The sequence below is a fragment of the Rhagoletis zephyria genome, unplaced genomic scaffold (assembly GCF_001687245.7).
Source record: "Rhagoletis zephyria isolate East Lansing unplaced genomic scaffold, Rhagoletis_zephyria_1.1 Rzeph_scaffold_01678, whole genome shotgun sequence".
Classification (NCBI taxonomy): domain Eukaryota; kingdom Metazoa; phylum Arthropoda; class Insecta; order Diptera; family Tephritidae; genus Rhagoletis; species Rhagoletis zephyria.
Genome location: NW_016158762.1, coordinates 1 through 7,857, shown reverse-complemented (window position 1 = coordinate 7,857; position 7,857 = coordinate 1).

The window sequence follows — 7,857 nt, the reverse complement described above, 5'->3', positions numbered from 1 at the left end:
AGGGTGAATATCTACTCTGATAGCCAAGCGCCAATTAAAGCGTTGGGATCGCTTATGGTGCGATCGAAACTGGTCGGGGAATGCCTGACCTCTCTCTCAAGTGCCTCGGAATACTTCCAAATCAAGCTGATTTTGGTACCGGGATACAGTGGCATCACTGAAAACTGCAGGGCTGATGAATTGGATAGGCAGGGCACCCTCGAGGCCATTACCTCGGATAGGGAGGGCGTAGGAATTCCGTTGGCAACCTGTGGCCTGCTTCTGGACAGATGCGCTCACAGTTGTCTCAGCGAGCGGTGGGCAAAAACCCCGACATGCAAAGTGGCAAGGTCCTTCTGGCCGGTTGTCGACCGCGGGCGATCAAGGGAGCTTTTGCAGCTGGCTAAGCGCCACCTCTCAATTCTCACCGGTGTACTGACCGGACATTGTCCTTTAGGAACCCACGCGGTGCGACTTAACACCGTCACAGATCCCTACTGCCGCACAGTGTTTTAGTGAAATTTCACATAGACTCTGGCAAAAAACGGCTAAAATGTTTTAGTGAAAATTCACATGCTTTATTTAAATAAATCGCAAGAAACGAAAGACTAGTTAACACCATTAATTTATATCGAGTGTATATTCCTCATCATCAAATGAATCACTATTGTATATATCACCTGAATTCATTAATTTTAAGAGATCGTCATCTACAGTAAAATTATGGCAGCATTTTTCTTCACGTTTTAAACCGTATCTTATATATAAAATAGCGTTTAACGTTTTAACGCACATTGGATTTCTTTGCTTAGTTTTTATTATATTCATTGAACTAAATATTCGCTCTACGTCTGCATTACTTATAGGCAAAACAAGAAAACTAAAAACTAGGTTGGAAAGGTCAGCAAAAGGGTTTTCTCCTAGAGCATTTCGAAATTGATAAACTTCGGCCCAAAATTTTACAGTTGAGTCTAAATTACTCCAGGTATGTAACGTTAACCGTTGCCATTGCATCTCTATGGATGTTATTTCGTCGGCATTATATTTGTGTTTTTGTTGCTGTAGTTGAACAAATACTTTTGGTTTAATTACTCTTAATGCATTTCCAACCGAAAAAAGTCAATTTTTTTTAGTGTGGCAATATTTGTAGGGAGGCGTTGGCGTAATTCCTTTATTAAAGTGATAATAAAATAGCGACCATTTTCTCGAAGTATTTTCTCGGCTTCGTGGTCAAAAGCGTTTGTGCTTACTTTTGTTTTTAAATACTCTTCAAAACTGTGATAAAACTGAGGAAATGGAGCAAGGTATGGTTCCAACAGGGAGCATATAGGATCAAATGTGTCCGCGCTAATAACCACTAGGAGCATAGATGCGAAAGTAAAACATTGAGTTCATTAAAAATCTTCATTGGGTCTGCATTATTGCTTTCGAACAACTGGTTTACTTTTTGCGCCTGAAAATTAGGCAAATAGTAAAATCGGCTAAAAACGGCTAACTTTTTTTTACAAACCGGCTAACAAATCGGCTGCCGCTAGATCGAATTTTCTCCGGCTAGTTGCTATCAAAACCGGCTAAATCTAGCCGGAAAACGGCTAAAATGGCAACGCTGCTGCCGCAGCTGTTTGGAAGATGAGGTGGAATCATCTCACCTTCCTTCTCAGCTGCCCGGCATTCGCAATACTAAGGTTTAAGCACCTCGGTGCTCATTTCTTCAACACTCCTGAAAAGCTCTCCGGAGTGGACATCAGCTGCCTGCGGAACTTTGTTCTGAGCACCCAGCGCTTCTCTTAGCTTCTAACACAGAATATCTTAGTTGCCATTCAAAGAACTTGTGTAAATGTGGTAACACAATGGACAATCCAATTAATGTCTAAGTGAGGCCCCCTGGTGGGGTCTGCCACAACAACCTAACCTTACCTAGCACTTATATTTGTATATGAATATTTATGTACATACATATATACATATATACAACTAGCTGTACCCTGCCACGTTTTGCTGTGGCATATTCCTGTTATCTGGTTTGTCGACACAGGCACACGCAACATCTGAGAAGCAATCCGCATCTAAATCTAAACCATATTTTTCTAAAGTTCGACCTGGAGCATTATTGATTGTGATTCCGAATGTCAATCGAATTGGGAATTGCAATCATTTAAATTGAAATGGTATATCGGTCGGAATCATGGGAATTCTTCACCTTTGAAAGGCCACGTTAAAATCTTTACTAACACTACTTTCTTCATCAATTTCTTAAATGCGAGTCGCGTGCCGTTGCAAAGTTTTAGCTGATTAATATTCTGCAACATGATAATTGTCACACCTATTCTTAATTTCAGTATGTGTGGTCTCTCTGGAAGATCAATCGAGTTCAAAAATTCCGTTGCATAGTCTTCTTCCACAACGGTGTTTATCGACGTATATGCTATTTCCTCACGTTGAATGCTGGATTGAATAATATTAGTGGTATTCACCAAAATGAGCAAGTGGCCTGGCAGTCTGGTAAAAGAGCAGACCAGCTCAAGCAACGACTGTTGTCAAGACCACTGTTATTTAGATGATATACATCCTTATTCTTCGCAACAAGAACAGCCCGTTCACTGAACCAATCGAGATTCCTATAATTAATTTTCTTAATAAAGAAACATTCTTTCGATCAGTTCTCCTTTCGATGTTCTAAGTTACAAAAAATATCAGGCCATAAAATTCGTCTTAATCTCTCATTGACTGGCAGCTTTCCGTTCCCAATGTCCAGTAATTTTCGCGAGAATACCTCGGCTGCAGTGTATGTATGTTCGTCTTGTCGCAATGTTGACTATTTGAGGCAAGCATTTATCTCGTCCGCTAGTGTTAATCGAGAAACTACAGATAATGTCCTGCTAGCAATATCAATGCATTCCCGAATGGTTGAACGTTTCCACGCAAATCTCGCAACAATCGATCAAAGACCTCAAGCGATGTTTTATGTGCCATGTTGCACTCATCCCAAACAATGAATTTACATTTTTGTGACACTTTTTCCACACCGGATGCTCTGGAAATATTGCACCTGCGAGTTTCGATGATTTATATGTTCAATGGCAGCTCAAGAGCTGAATTGCAATGCTCCCACCTGGTAACAATGTCGCAGCAATTCCAGACGAAGCGATAGCTAAGGTAATGCAATTTTTTGATCGAACCGTTGTCAGAATCCATCTGATAAGGAATATTTTCCTAGTACCTCCTGGCGCATCCAAGAAAAAGGTTCCCCAACTCCGTCATTTATCATTTGCATATTCTTTTTTTACCTTGGCTTTGTAACCGCCTAAGCCATTTTGGCCGAGCTAGACAAAGAACGCCAGTCATTTCTCTCTGTGCCAACTTGATCTCTCCATTGCAGCGGGGGCTCCCTATTCCTCTGCTGCCACCAGCGGATGGAACTTCGGTTCCTATTGGAACGACATATCTAAGCCAGCGGATCCGCTGCATATTCATTCCCTGCACTAAGTACATTTCGTTTTAAATCTCATACAACTCATCGTTCCATCGTCTACGGTAATCCCCATCGCCTACGCGTAGAAGCCTGTAAATCTTCCGTATGATCTTTTTCTCGAATACTCCAAGAGACGTCTCATCGAATGTTGTCATTGTCTAAGCTTCTGCGCCATATAATAGCTCGGGCATAATGAGTGACTTATAGAGTGCGGTTTTTTATACGTCGAGAGAGGACTTTACTCCCCAATTGCCTGCTCAGTCCAAAGTAGCACTTGTTGGCAAGAGTGATTCTATGTGGGTTTTCCATGCTGATATTTTTATCTGTGATAATGCTAGTTCCCTAGTAAACGGAATTCTCCACTTTCCCGAAATTATAACTGTCAACAGTGACTTGGGTTCCAAGGCGCGAATGCACTGACTTTTTTTTATGACAAGAAATACTTCGTTTTGTCCTCGTTTACCACCAGGCGCATTCGCTTTTCTTCCTTATCCAGCTTGCAAAAGACAGAGGAGACTTCGGGATTTTTGTTACCGATGATGTCGATGTCATCGGCACACGCCAGAAATTACACGCCCGTGTAAAAAAATGTTCCTGCATGGTTCAGTTCTGCAGCTCTTCTTATCTTAACGTTTGCATCATGCGATCGTAAATGCCCTTCTGCTTTCGCTTTAATTTGGGAATCTTTGATCGGGAATAGGAGTTCACCATAGTATTGATAATCATAATCATAATAATATTATCTCAAGTTATTCAAAATTCCTTTACTCGTAATATACGTAGTAGGCTATGGCGACCCCAAACGAAATAAATTGTTTATGATTAAAAGTTAACTGATTTATAATGCTAGGGACTGGTGCCAACAATTTTAAGTTTTCATTAAATATTGTTTAATCAGCGTTCATGCGATAGTTTTTTGTTTTCGTTACTCTTCTATCATTTTGTTATTTGTTTTAGTAGTTTTTAGCCGACTTCAAAAAAAGGAGAAGGTTATCAATTCGTCGGATTATTTTTTTTATGTATGTTTCCGCATAACTTTGGACCACGTCAACTGATTTCCAGGTGATCCCATACTAATTTGTTTTAGATCCGATCATTGGACTATGAAAAAATTAACGTTACTATTAAATTTTTATATGAGAATTGGAGTCGGTGTGTTTTTTGCTTAAAAATTACTTGTTTATTAATTTTTTACATTAAGTAATTTGTGTACCAGCTCTTCCTTGACAATATGATCACTTCGTTTGATAAGATCTTGTAAATTCTATATTTATTTAAACAGTCATATTTCTTAAACCTCTCTGATTTTACCCCTATATAATAAGTTATTTATTTTATCAATTAGGTTAGGATAGGTTATGTTGAAGTGGCTGCCAGTGACCCCAGTAGCACACATAGGCCCTTGGTTGTGGGCCCGTTGTGATACCACGCGGATCGTTAGAATCCTATGTGGATTTCGCGAAACCCAGAAGTTGCCGTATGCCTACTTCGGCTATGTCGGTTAGGTCTTCAAAGAATCCTGAACCCATAAACTTTTGTCTTCTTCTACAAAATGCAGGCCAATCGCATTACAGGTGTCGCAAGGTTTCTGGCTCTTCTTCTTTTCTGCAGCTTCTGAAGAAGCCGTTATGGGGGATCCCTAACCTCTCCGCGTGCCTTCCAGTAGCAACATGGCCTGTTAGCAGACCCACAGCTGCGGCTAAGTCCCCTCTGCTCAGTATGAGGAGATCCTTCGACCGCTTTTTGTTCCATTTTGGCCATGTAAGCTTCTTGTTGTTGCAAGTGGTGAGGCTATCCCACCTGTCCCTTGCTAGTTTAAGAGACAGGTCCCTTAGAATGAGCTTGCAGGTAGCGAGCGGCATACCTAATCCCTTCCAGGCCCACGAAGTGGAGCGGATGTGCCCTCTCTTGCAAGTTCGTCCGCCTTTTCATTGCCTGGTATGTTCCGGTGCCCCGGAACCCATACCAAGTGAAGCGTAGACTGCTCAGCCATCTCGTTTAGAGATCTGCGACAGTCCGCTACGGTTTTTGAACTGCATGTGACCGAGTCGAGCGCTTTGAGTGCGGCCTGACTATATGAGTAAATGAAGATATCGTTATAAATGACTTCTCTTGTACGTAGGTTTTCGACCGCTTCCTGTATAGCAGCGACCTCAGCTTGAAAGACGCTGCAATAATTGGGTAAGCGAAAACATATTTCTAGCCCCAGCCGCGCTGAGAAGACCCCCCTCCTACCTTGCCGTCTAGCTTAGAGCCATCGGTGTAGAGGTGGAGTGATCCATTTTCATCGGGAGCCCCTCCTGGCCGGAATTTTCTATCTGGAATGGAAATCCTATACCTCTTCAGTTGTAGATTTCCTGTTGAGACTTGGCCACCATACCAAGACCCCATGTAATAGAATCGGACTAACAACTACCATGTATAGCCAGTACATGCTGCTAGGGGACAGCCCCAGCTACGTCGAATCGCCCCCTTACAGATGTAGAGGGCTACCGTCCCTTTTTTAACACGCTCTTGTATATTTTGCGCCGAGTTCAGCTTTTTGTCAAGGACTACGCCTAGATATGTTGCGGACTACTCTAGCTACAGAATCTTATTTCCTATGGCAGGGAGCTGCAGTGAGGGGATCTTGTACTTCCTGGTAAAGAGCACCAGGTCCGTTTTATCTGGGTTAACACCCAGACCTTTCTCCTTGGTCCATCTTTCGATTAACTTAGTCTGTCCTGCATAATGTCACAGAGTTTGTGGAAATTTTCCACTCACAACCACCGCAAGGTCGTCAGCATACGCAATGACTTTGGAGCCTCCCCCCCCTTCCAGGATCTGCAGTAATTCATTAATCGCCATGGCCCATAAAAGAAGGGAGAGGACCCCACCCTGCGGGGTTTCCCTGCAAACGAATCTGTCCAGCGACACCCCCGCCAGTTCCGCCCGCACGACCCTGCCTACTAGCAGCTGTCGTATAAGCGAACCGGCTGTGAGTCGATGCCCAGACCCGTTAGAGCTGAAGTGATTGCTTCAGGTGTGATGTTGTTGAAACCACTCTCAATGGCTAAGAATGCTATCAAGGTGTATTCCTTTATCGCAAGGGATTTCTCAATATGCGACACGATTTCGTGTAGCGCTGTTTCGGTGGACTTCCCCATCATATAGGCATGCTGCGAAGCCATAAGTTTGTCTGCAACCGTTTCCCTAAGAAAGGGTTCAACCAGTCGCTCCATTATCTTGAGCTTGAAAATTGATAGACTAATAGGTATAAAATCTTTGGCGCTAGTATGGGATGTTCTTCCCGCTTTAGGAATGAAGACAACCCTTGACCTTTGCCAGGTCTCCGGAATGTAGTTAAGAGTGAGGACTCCCTTAAAAATAGCATACAGCCATTTTGAGCTTAGCTCCATAGATTGCTGCAGCTGAATCGGTGTAACACCATCTGGACCCGCAGATTTGTAAGCCTTGAAGGATCCTATTGCGCACATTAGTTTTTCTTTGGTGATAAGGTTATTGGCTCGTTCAGTGGCTGCTCGGTGGCGCCTGGAAAGTGCGTTATCAGAAGATGGTCCAGGGAATCCTCCCCAGTTTCCGTCCACGCTCCGTCGGATCTTAGCAAGCATCCCGAGGCGATACGAGATGAACTAGAGAGAACCTTCCTGAGCCTAGAACCTTCTGATACGGTTCCATAGCACTGCAGAAGTTCCTCCATGAGGATCTCTTGCTCTTCCTTAATAGTTTCTTGTAATCTTTCAAGTTTAACTTATAGATTTCCCATTGCATATCGCCTCCCGAGGATTTTGCGAGATTGAAGGCTCTACGACAATTTTTGCGGGCCTCGTCAATCTCTGAACTACACCAAGGTGGTTTCTTTTTCCTCTCGGCTTTACCATGGGGCAGGCCTGATCCAGAGCCTTGCCACATGCCGCAGTAAAGCGATTTTCCAGCATATCTAGGTCCCTAGAGTTCCCTGGAATAGCTAGTGTGGTTCTTGAGAGCCGCTTATCAAGCTCTTTTCTGTACTTATGCCAGTCGGCTTTCTTTAGTGTCGAGGACATGGGTCCGAATTTAATCGAGTTTTAAAGATTAAGAAATATATTTTGCACTTACCCTTTATACTATGTTAATGAATTAATACTTAGCTGAATTAATACTTACCTGAATTAATATTTACCTGAATTAATACTTACCTAAGAATACATACCTTAAATTTGTCAAAATGAAATACTCACCCTGTACATATGTTTAACTATGTAACAAACCTTCGGCTATTGTGAACAAATTTCGGATATCTACATATGTAATGGCCAAGCAATAGGTTTAAGTTTAATCNTCCAGCATATCTAGGTCCCTAGAGTTCCCTGGAATAGCTAGTGTGGTTCTTGAGAGCCGCTTATCAAGCTCTTTTCTGTACTTAT